Source organism: Lactuca saligna, chromosome 5 (genome assembly GCF_052625555.1).
Source record: "Lactuca saligna cultivar CGN05327 chromosome 5, ASM5262555v1, whole genome shotgun sequence".
In the NCBI taxonomy this organism is placed as follows: Eukaryota; Viridiplantae; Streptophyta; class Magnoliopsida; order Asterales; family Asteraceae; genus Lactuca; species Lactuca saligna.
Window position 1 is genome coordinate 157,258,028 of NC_136421.1, and position 11,155 is coordinate 157,269,182.

Genomic DNA, 11,155 nt, shown 5'->3' on the forward strand with positions numbered 1-11,155 from the left:
GTTTCTCAAGGAAGCTGGCCAATAGACAACTTCAATTTTTTGTAATTTGCTTTATTTTTTTTGGCAAAAAACCAAAATATATGTCTATTTGTTGCATTCGTTTTCATATTTATGTGGTAAAAGCACTAAATAACAATGTACTTTCAGTTTACATTTTGTATTTGGTTTTATATAAAAAAATATATAACTAATGAATTTGTTTTTTTATTTAAATGATTTGTTAGTTCTTTATATTCTCCATAAAATCATTCAGACTTTCTTTGGATCTAAAGTTCAATTGATTTTCGTATAAGCCTTGAAATAGAACAGTGCTTCCTCCTTCTTCTGAATGTTAGGATACACCTTATGAGTGTTGTATGTGGTTTGTGTATGTTTTGTGGTGAATGTATGAGTTAATTAGGTAGGAAAGCAACAACAACTATAAACGACACACACAATTTCATTCACATTTACTTCAAAACCCTTGCTTCACTCCAAAGCAACAACTATTAGGGAAGAGCAAAAACCGAACCGAAAATCGAAAAACCAAAAAAAATCGACATAACCGAAACCAAAGAAATAACTGACGATTTAGGTTTGAATTTTACAAAAACTGAAACATAACGGTTAGGTTCGGTTTTGACGTATAAAACCGCCCATAAAAACCGAACCGACCCACATATATATTATTTATATTATGATTTAAACTTTTAGTTTTACACTTTAGAATTTATCTATTTAATACTTTATGTTTATTTTCAACAAACTGATAATGGTGTTAAACTTTGATCTTTTGAACACTTTTATGTTTTTATAATACCAAATTCGTACTCTTTATTTTATTATATTTAAAGTAGATACAATAATATTTATCGCAACGTATTTTCACTAGGTTTGAACCCAAAATCTAGAAGAAAAAAAAAACAGGAGCTCATAAACCCACGGTTTAAAACCGAAAACCCATAAACCTAACCAGGAAAAGCGAAAAATCGACCCATGCAAAAACCGAACCTATATGGGTTTAAAAACCTAAAAACCAACTTTCTACGGTTTGGTTTGGTTTGGTTTAAGCCAAAAACCGACCCAAACCGACCCATGATCATCACTAACAACTATGAAAAAAGTTCCTTCCGACCCATGCGAAGCATGGGTTCTTTTCTAGTTATTATTTTAACTTTTTCAAATATTGACCAAACCAATATTTATGATTTGCCAATGCATAAAATGATTGTAAACAATATATAAGGGCTTGTACGACTTAAAATTCAGTATTTGACTAAAAATGTTTTATAAGGTAACTAGCCGTTTACCCGCGCTAAGCGACGGGTGGTGAATAGTTTATTTTAGAAATTAGTTTGTAGAGAGGGCATTGATTAGTTTCAATTCAATGTCGGGTTAACTTTAGGAAACTTTTCATATTAAAAATAAGTCATAAAAAAAGAACCATACTTTTATCACGATTGAAACTTCCAATAGCTGATAAGAAACTTTTCAAAATCACTTATAAAGAATGAACTCCCGACTACTATTAAAATAATGAATGAACCGAAAGATGAATGAAAGTCGTACATTAAATAAATTAATAATATTCACATTACAGAAAAAAAAAGGAACTTGCACCTTAGGAACAACTTATCCAAATTGACTCTAAAGAAGCACAACTAACTTATTTTTATGTACACAGGGAAAAAATTACTACAATGATAATTATATCCATAACCTAAATATAGAATAAAACGATGCATTTTAGAATGATAAAAATACTTAAATTTCTTACCAAGACCAAATGGGTGGGTGGGGGGGGGGGGGGGGGGGGGGGGGTTTGTAACTATGATGATAATATGAAGTGTACATGTCCATGGCAGCAGCAGGCCAAGTGATTTATGATGGAACAAAGTATCTTCAGCATGCCATCATTAATATAATCAAACATAACTATGAAATTCAGAACCTGCAATGTGATCTTGTAGGGGCAAAGTTGTCATAATTAAAAACAGAATATCCAATTTGTCTATGTTTATAAGTCATGATATGAGAATTGCATACATAATCAAGCACTAAAAAAATAAATAGTTGTTGATTTCTTATTGACAAGAAGTGTATTGAAATTAACTGTTGTCATTGCTTCAAAACCATGTGACATTGCAAAAAAGGCATACAGAGCATTTTTCCTTATCTAGAAAAACAAAGGGGCAAAAAAGAAACTTTTAAGATACTATTTTTTTTTTTAGTATCAAAAAGATTAAAGAGGTAAACTAACTTTCCAAAGTTCCTATTTATCTTGTGCGTCTTCTGCAAAAACAAAGTTGGACCCACAATCTGATGCTCAGATACAATCTTTTGATTTCTGTTCACGTGTATGCTAATAAATTCAAATATCAAAGTTGCAAATTCAGGCAAGATAAAGAGAACCTAAAATCATTTAATATATTGGAATCGCAACCAATGTTTTTCTTTTAATAAATATATCTAATTAATTCATTTAGTTACAAAAGATGCAAAAATATAAATCAAGATATATTTTTTTCATATATAGAAAAAGATTTGCGTAAAATTCAAAAATATAATTAAAATGTATATATATATATATATATATATATATATATATAATATCTGTTATTTGGAAATAATTTTTAGTTTTAGGGTTAAGTTTTTATAATATTGAAAATATGAATAAATAACAAAAAACTTAAATAAAAGAGAATACACTTTCTTTTTTATTTGGTTTATATACATCTCATTTAATTTTGATTTTTTATCTGTAACATTTAAATATCCTCTATTCTTGAATCTTTAATATTTTAATGTCATTTATTTTAATTCTAATAAAGTCTAAAAGAAGAGCTATTTATAAATATATATAAATAAAAGTTATATAAAACTTAATATCTATTAAATATTTTGAACAAAGAAACGTTTAGAAGGAAATGTCGATTTGTAATTTAATGTAATGTGACAACATAAATAATTTTATATAAACGATGTCTTGGTTGATAAAATTTTAGTCTAATTTGTCGAAAAGTGATTAAAAGTGGAATTGAAATATAAAATTGAAACCGAACCGAAACCTGAATCCAAACCAAAAAGTAAACGGAAATGACCGTCATACAAAAGTGGACTAAAACAAAACCGGATAAAAAAAGATGAGACAGAAAAAAAAAAAAATAGATAATGATAAAAAAAAAAAAAAAAAAAAGAGCAGTCGACTGCTCGATATAGATTGAAAGCAAATTATTCATCGCATGAGAAAAAACTAATCGTTGGAATGAAACTATTCATCGTCCGATGTATCGTGCGGGTAGCTTACTAGTATATTATGTGCAATATAGTTCCGGAGTTATACTCGGAAGTTCTATATACTAATTGTTAAGTATGTTATTATTACTGGTTTTATGTTAAGATAAAACCTGGTATGTTATTGATATAGTCCTGATGTTACCCGTGGGAGTTCTATATATACTTGCTAAGTATATTTTTATTATTGGTTTTATGTTAAGATAAAGCCTGGTTTTATTTCAAGTTATAATTGTTCTACTGCCTAAGTATTATAAAATTAGGAATAATGTTTAAAAGCACATTTAACAACTACACCTTTGAAACCTCGTAAAAAAGTACCGAAGTGAAGAAAGTTTAACTTAAAACATATCGACAACTAATGATTATTATAAAATAGATGTGAACCTAAAATGAACGTATTTTTCCATAAAACAAAGCTAATCTTAGACCACAAAATATAAATAAAACAAAAAATTGTATACCTAATTACATTAAGCCTCATGGTTGCATATCAGTAAAGAAATGCCCAAATCTGCACAGAAAAATTCAAATCTACAAAGAAAAATCCAACATTATTCATGCTCTTATAGGAAAACCCAAAAACCAAATTTTTTAAAAAAAAATCAATGTTGTTCTCGTAGACCTTACCAGTTCTATTCATGTTTGTAGGTGGAGGACTCAAAAACCTGCAACAAAAGTCAAAAGGTCCATAAGAACTATTATAAACTGAAAACACATTCTTTAAAATTGGTTTCATTACTATAAACCAAAATATATAGAAGAAACATATGTGAAGATGGAAAAGTAATAGCTTGCTACCTAATGCAATTTGATAAACCTTATTCAAACCCTTTTTGTTCCCTTTAAGTTGATTTTCATCTAGATCTGAAAACATTTATCGAACCACAAACAAAACATAGTTGAGATTTGAAAGAAAAATCAACAAATAGACTTAATAATATGTGGATTTCGAACGTGATAAAGGAATTCTTCAAGATATTCAGGAGTGTAAAGCTTGAGATTAAATCGAACCTCTGAGATATGCTTCCTACACACAAATGAAAATAGATTCGCTTCTTGTTAGAGTAGTATCATACCCAGAACTCACTATTGAGGTTAAGAGGCCGAGAATAGATTGGAAACAAACAGATACAAACACACACATACATAGAGATAGAGATATATATATATATAGAGAGAGAGAGAGAGAGATAAAGAAAGAATAAGAGAAGGGATTATACCTTTATGGTGAAAGTAGTACGTGATGGTTGCTTGGTATGGTGAATAACATGGTGACCATTATAGATGGTGGCAATGGTTGACTGTTCATCAAATGAAACATGAACAAACACTTGAAAACATCAAATCGTAGATTTATTCAAATCGAATCTTGTACCATTAAAACCTAGGTTTCTTCGAATCTTAAAATAGTATGGATGAATATATAAAAAGAATCACATATAAAATCGAAATTGTAACCTTAAAATTTTAGTAAAAGCCGACTGCTCATTAGATGATAAAATTTCTAACTCGTCGTTCAATCAGCCTTGGTGGTAGATAGGAATAGCAGCCATGAAGTTTCAGAGAGAGATAAAGCTGAATGAGCAGCGACGTCAAGTGTTTGGCTTGTGTGGAGGGATTAGGGTTTTAGTAGCGGATATAGAGTTAAGAGAGGTATGGTCCAATGTGTGAGGTCATGGTAGGGGAGAAGGTGATATTGGTTGTGGCAGTTCGTCATGGTGATAAGCGGAAGGATACAGAGTGTTTGACGGTGGGGAAAAAGCTGTGAACAGATCCATAAGAAAAATGCATCAAATATGTGTCAGTAGCATTATAAGGCTAAAGAACGGGAGACATAGTTGGAAGGTTGTTGGACGGGACATCTAGAAATAGGAAATTGTTCACCAAATTACACCATATGAGCGATAGAGGTTTAATGGAAGAAACAATGTGGATCTGGAAGAGCGGCTGGGCTAGAAACCGATTAGGGTTTTTCAAATTGTGTAATTTGAGAAAGGAGCATCAATTTATGGTGTTGAATTCATAACAGATTTCATTTGAAAAAACGATAAATTTGGGATAACTAAAAGGCCAGGTAAAGATATGGCAATAGAGATGTGAAACAATACGCACAGTTCTTTAACTTATTCAAATATTGACCAAACCAATATTCTCAATGCATAAAATGGTTGTAAATATTGCATTATGACCTTGTACGATTTAATTTTCAGACCAAAGATGCTTTATAAGGTTATATATATATATAAAAAGGAAATCTAGTTTTTTTTAAAAATATATTGAATATAATAATATTATTTTTTTAAAACGTCCAAATTATTAAGCTAATAGTACAAGCAACTACCAATAAAATAATATTAAATTTTAAACTTACTTCTATTTAAATTAAATTGTTCAAAAAATAATATATTACATACAACTTACCAATACATTCCGAATTCAATACGCTACAAGAAATCAAAGCATTAGCGGCAACGCCTAGCAATAGCGGCGACATGTAAATGACACGTTACATGTCGCCGCTATTGCTAGGCGTCTCCGCTAATGATTTTATTTAGCGATCCTCGTCATTTTCACCCAATCCGTCCGATTTTCTTTCGATCTAACGGTTGTTGAGGAAAGCAGAAACGCACGTTACCTTTTCCCTCCAATTGTCGCCGCTAATACCCTAATGTCGTCGCTATTGCCCTAGCGTCGCCGATAAAGCCCGTCGCCGCTAATGCTAAACGCAGATTACCCCTTCACAGATTACCTTTCTGCCATTTTTTTTCCTTACCTTCCACCTTCCACTCATTTTTCTCTCTTTCTTTCTTCAATATCACGAATTTTTGACAACTTTATGGAGTAGGAATTGCTTCTTGGACCGGTGTTTGCCCCTCCTTCCCCCAAGACAACCATAAACCGGAGACATTTTGCCAAATTCCGAAATTGCCTCAACCAAGGTTGAATTTCTCATTTTTTTTTATGATTTTTCTGTTTTTGTGTTAATTTAGATGATAAATTGTGAGTATTTTTCAATTTTATTGAGTGATTATGTTTGTATTTTGAGATATGAAGTGGTTATGCATTTTGTTGGATTATTTTGTTTGATTGTATGTATTTTGTTGGATTATTTTGTTCGTTTGTGTGTTTTTTTCAGATTTGTGGGAATTTAATTATGCATTTTGTGTATATTTTGATATTTATGTTTAGATTACATTGATGTATAAAAAAAATGACATGAATATATACATTTGTTGGATTGAAATTTATGTTTATACCACATTGCCTTAAAATGAAATTAAGTTACCTTTATAAAATCAAATTAAATCAATTATAAAACCAACTTAATAGCAACATACTTTTAGTGAGTTAATGTTGCTCATTACAACTTTAAATTTAGCTTTAGTTAGGTTATCCCGTGTTGGAATACTTTTTGAATCGTCAACTTTATGAATACTCTACTTGATTTTTGTTTCCCGTAAAGTAAACCTTAAACACTACATTATGTTTCAGTTGCATCATATCTATTGATAAAAGCTGGACTACTAATCCACATCGTCAATCTCCCGAGTTCCAGCTAGGACTCGACACTTTTGTCGAGAGATCCATGTTACACCTAGATTGTAAAGGTGAAACCAGATGTCCGTGTGAGAAATGTGATAATCGTTACTTCATGAATCTGAAAGCAATGAGACATTATGTTCGTATATATGGTTTCAGTCAATCATACAAAACATGGATATATCATGGTGAACCTTTAATCCCTCCGGTTGAAGTGTATGATGAAGATTCTGATTAAAAAATCTTTTTTTTTTGTAATAGAAACTTTATTTGAAATGTACCTTAATTCATATTGTTTGTCTAACTTTTATTTATGTTGTTTTTCTATATTGTATATCTTATAATTTTGCAGGGTAACTAACTTTTATTCATATTGTATTTCTATATTGTACATCTTGTAATTTACAGGTTGCAGATGAGGTTTACTTGGGCGATACTCTTGGCCATGATGGCTGATGTTATGGGGCTTAGACATGGAGGTGATGGAGCTGGGGATCCACCACCTCCAGGAGGTTTTGGTCGTGGTCAGCACTAACAGGATGGTGAGTTTTATTATGATATATTTATTAACTATTTTTATTATTTTATAATAAGTTATCGTGACTAATAGGTTTAATTGTATTTTTTCAGCCGAGCTTCCAAAAAAAAGAAGGGGCATGTCAAAAAATATCGAGTTGGGAAAGTTGATAAGGGCAAATAAGGGAAAGCCCATAGATTTGGATTTCGACAGAGAGATCACATATTCCCCTATCGGGAAGCGGTAATTGGTTCACACATGAAATTGGGAGGTATTTGTGAAACAATGTCCCTTTCAACGTATCTGGTTGGGATAATGTTTCCCCCGCCTTAAGGAACGCAACAGTTGTACATCTAAAGGTAACTTGGATACAATTTTCAGTTTAGTTGTGATTGTTATTTAATTAACTAAATTTTTTGTGTTTTGCAGAATAAATTTGATTTGGATAAGGTTAACATGGATCCGGAGCATGCTCAATTGTTGCGGAGCATTGATTCGAGTCTTGCAAAAGTTTACAGAGGCCAAAAAAGTAAGGGAAAATTTCACATATATCCTTGGAAACAATAAGAATTACGTCTATATCCTTCCAAAGTTCGAAATTACCTATATATCCTTCTTAACATATTAAATTTTCATATATATCCAACCCTATAATTTAATGAAATATTAATCAAATTACTATCAAAAAATATATTTAAAAATCATAAATACAAATAAATTTACCAAAATACCCTTTACATATTATATTCAAATTAAATACCATTCTTTTTTTTAGAAATCGTAAATCAATAAAAAAAAATGATTCGTATGAAACATTTTGTAGATCCAAAGCAACACACTTGCCTACATGAGTTCCTAGCTAACCGAAAGAAGCCTCCATATTTCAATTTAAACTTGAATTCCGATATTACTTGTCTATAACCACAATGAAAAAAAAATTAATAAAATTGAAGGGAAACATAAAATATCATCCATTGTTGATAAAAACTTACTCAATTATGGGTGAGTGAGCACTTATGTCCCATCTTGGTGCATTAACCTCATTATCCATCAAAGAGGAGGACAATAATCTGTCTATTGCAAACCAAATAATTGAATACATAACCAAAAATTAATTGAATGCAAAAAGTTAATTAAAACCAAAATTAATCGAAGGAAGAATAACATTAACCTGATATGAAGAAATAATGTGATTTACTACTATTGTTCTAGCAACGATATTCCAAGAAACGAAGGAGAAATTCTCACGGCTTGAAGAAGAAAAAACGTGATGAAAAAGTTAGGAGATTTCACATTTTGGGGTCTACAATTCACGTGTTTAGGTTTTGCCATATTAATCAGGTTTAATGCTAATTAAAGTTCTTTAGTTGTATTTATTAATATTTTGGAAAGGGTAATTTAGTACAATTACCTTTTTTTTTGATTTTTAAATATGTTTTTTTTTTTATTAAATTCACTAATACCTCATTAAATTATAAGATTTGACATAAATGTGATTTTAATAGGTTATAAAGGATATATACGTAATTATGAACTTTGGAAGGATATAAACGTAATTCTTAATGTTTGCAAGGATATATGTAAAATTTTCCCAAAAAGTAAAGCTCATGCTTATTTTAAGTAAGTAACCATAGATACATAATATCTACCAATAGATTTTCAGTTGCAATCAAAAGATTATTTTTATACCATTACATTAAAAAAAAAAAAATCCATGTCAAAGTTTCATTTGTTTATGGTTTGACAGCTAAACAAATTTGACAACATTTACTTAACTCATTGCCCACCAAAGAGAAAAAGAAGCTAATTACCAACGGGAAACTAATTGCTGAAATTTTTATTTTTTAACATAAATTAGCGACATATTATTATTTTGACCCAATAACGAAACATTGTTTTTTTGAAACCCAAAACACATACATACTTTTAATGATCAATGACCATTGGATTTTGTTGAAGGCTTATGTTTTTAATTTTTAAACTATACCATATATTATTATTTATGTCTATTAGTTATTTTATCTCCTATCCATATAGTAACATGATCTTCTATATTAAAAAAAATTAGAGTATTAGTCTTTGTTTGTAACAACATCTACCCTAATAAATAAATATAATTTTGCCAAATGTCAATTTCTTATTGAATTTGACACATGTCATTTTATTAGAATTTTAAAATTATTTTTTTTCCGCTTGTCATTTTTGTATTTTTTTTTCATTTTTATTAATCTTCCACCTATTAAATATCATCTCATAATAATTAATGTGAATTAATGTATGTAATATACTTTCCATTTGTGAATTTTTATTTCTATTAATATATTAATGAATCACATTTATGAATTTATATTAATTAGTTTTATTAGTATATAGATTAAATAAGACAAATTACATAAATGGTCTTTGTGGTTTAATCTATTTATTGTTTTTTTTATTTCGAAAGTTAACTTCAAAAAATACTTAATATTTAACATGATTATTTAAAACATGATAATAATTTTTTATTAGTATAGACTGAATTATTCATCATTTTATTTATATTTATTTCAAAATTTTACTTTATAAAAGACTTAACGTCTACACCTTATATTTAATTTTTTTAATCAATCCGTGTAATACACGGGTCACACACCTAGTAGACAGAATATATAACTAAAATGATATTTCATAACCAGAAAAAGCAATTCGACATACATGAAATAAAAAATGGGTTGAATGTTTCGAGCCCAAATCACATCCAAGTGGTTAAAGTTTCGGAACAAATTTATATGTTAAAATAATTTGTAGTTAACATTTTGAATGATTAATTGTAATTTGCAATGAGCACAGTAAAAACTAATGAATTATGACTATTTTGTATATTTATTAATAGTTAATGGTTTTTTGGTTTGATCTAATAGTTGTAAGGAAACTATTCAATGAAATAAATTAATCACCGTCTGAAAACTATTTGTCGCTGCCGTTTTGCGAGTAAACGACTAGTATATAGTAAAACAAAAATTTGAAATATGATATAGAGTGCACGTCTAGATTTTAGATTATATTAACTCTCATCCTAATATTACATAGTAAATAACAATAACAGGTTGACACATTATTTAAAATCTCACATATTTAATGAATTTTTATGTCAATAACTTTTAAAAGGAAGTCAAATGTGATATGATTTTTATGTTAGTAGGAATATGAAAAAATTATGAAACTTGCAATTAAAAAAATCAATTAAATCGATATAAACTAATTCACTTCAGTTATAACTACAAACAAGTGACTATCAATGACACTAATAAATTAATATTTGTAGTAATTTTAAAATATTTATAATATATTTTAAATAAATACTAAACATTACCTTAACTATCAAAAACTTGCTAGAGTGTTTGTATTATTTTTGTGATATACTAACAAATAACAAACTAATTCATTATAATATTTTAGGTTAAAAATAAACTTTATATTATCATGATAGATGATAAATAATAACATACCTATGTACTGTAAGAATTGTATAGTATAGTACCTTTGTATGATAAAGAGAACCTAAAATCATTTAATATATTGGAATCGCAACCAATGTTTTTCTTTTAATAAATATATCTAATTAATTCATTTAGTTATAAAAGATGCAAAAATATAAATCAAGATATATTTTTTCATATATAGAAAAAGATTTGCGTAAAATTCAAAAATATAATTAAAATGTATATATATATATATAATATCTATTATTTGGAAATAAATTTTAGTTTTAGGGTTAAGTTTTTATAATATTGAAAATATAAATAAATAACAAAAAACATAAATAAAAGAGAATACACTTTC

At 28.6% G+C, this 11,155-nt stretch overlaps 1 long non-coding RNA gene across 1 annotated transcript; it reads right to left on the reverse strand.

The window, feature by feature from the left end:
* Positions 1-2,891: 2,891 nt before the first annotated feature.
* LOC144997522 (uncharacterized) lies at positions 2,892-5,306 on the reverse strand. Its single transcript, XR_013659836.1, has 6 exons — positions 4,735-5,306; positions 4,497-4,577; positions 4,288-4,303; positions 4,075-4,140; positions 3,904-3,941; positions 2,892-3,807 (listed from the first exon to the last, which is right to left on the reverse strand). It is a non-coding gene; the product is annotated as an uncharacterized LOC144997522 (long non-coding RNA).
* Positions 5,307-11,155: the final 5,849 nt, after the last annotated feature.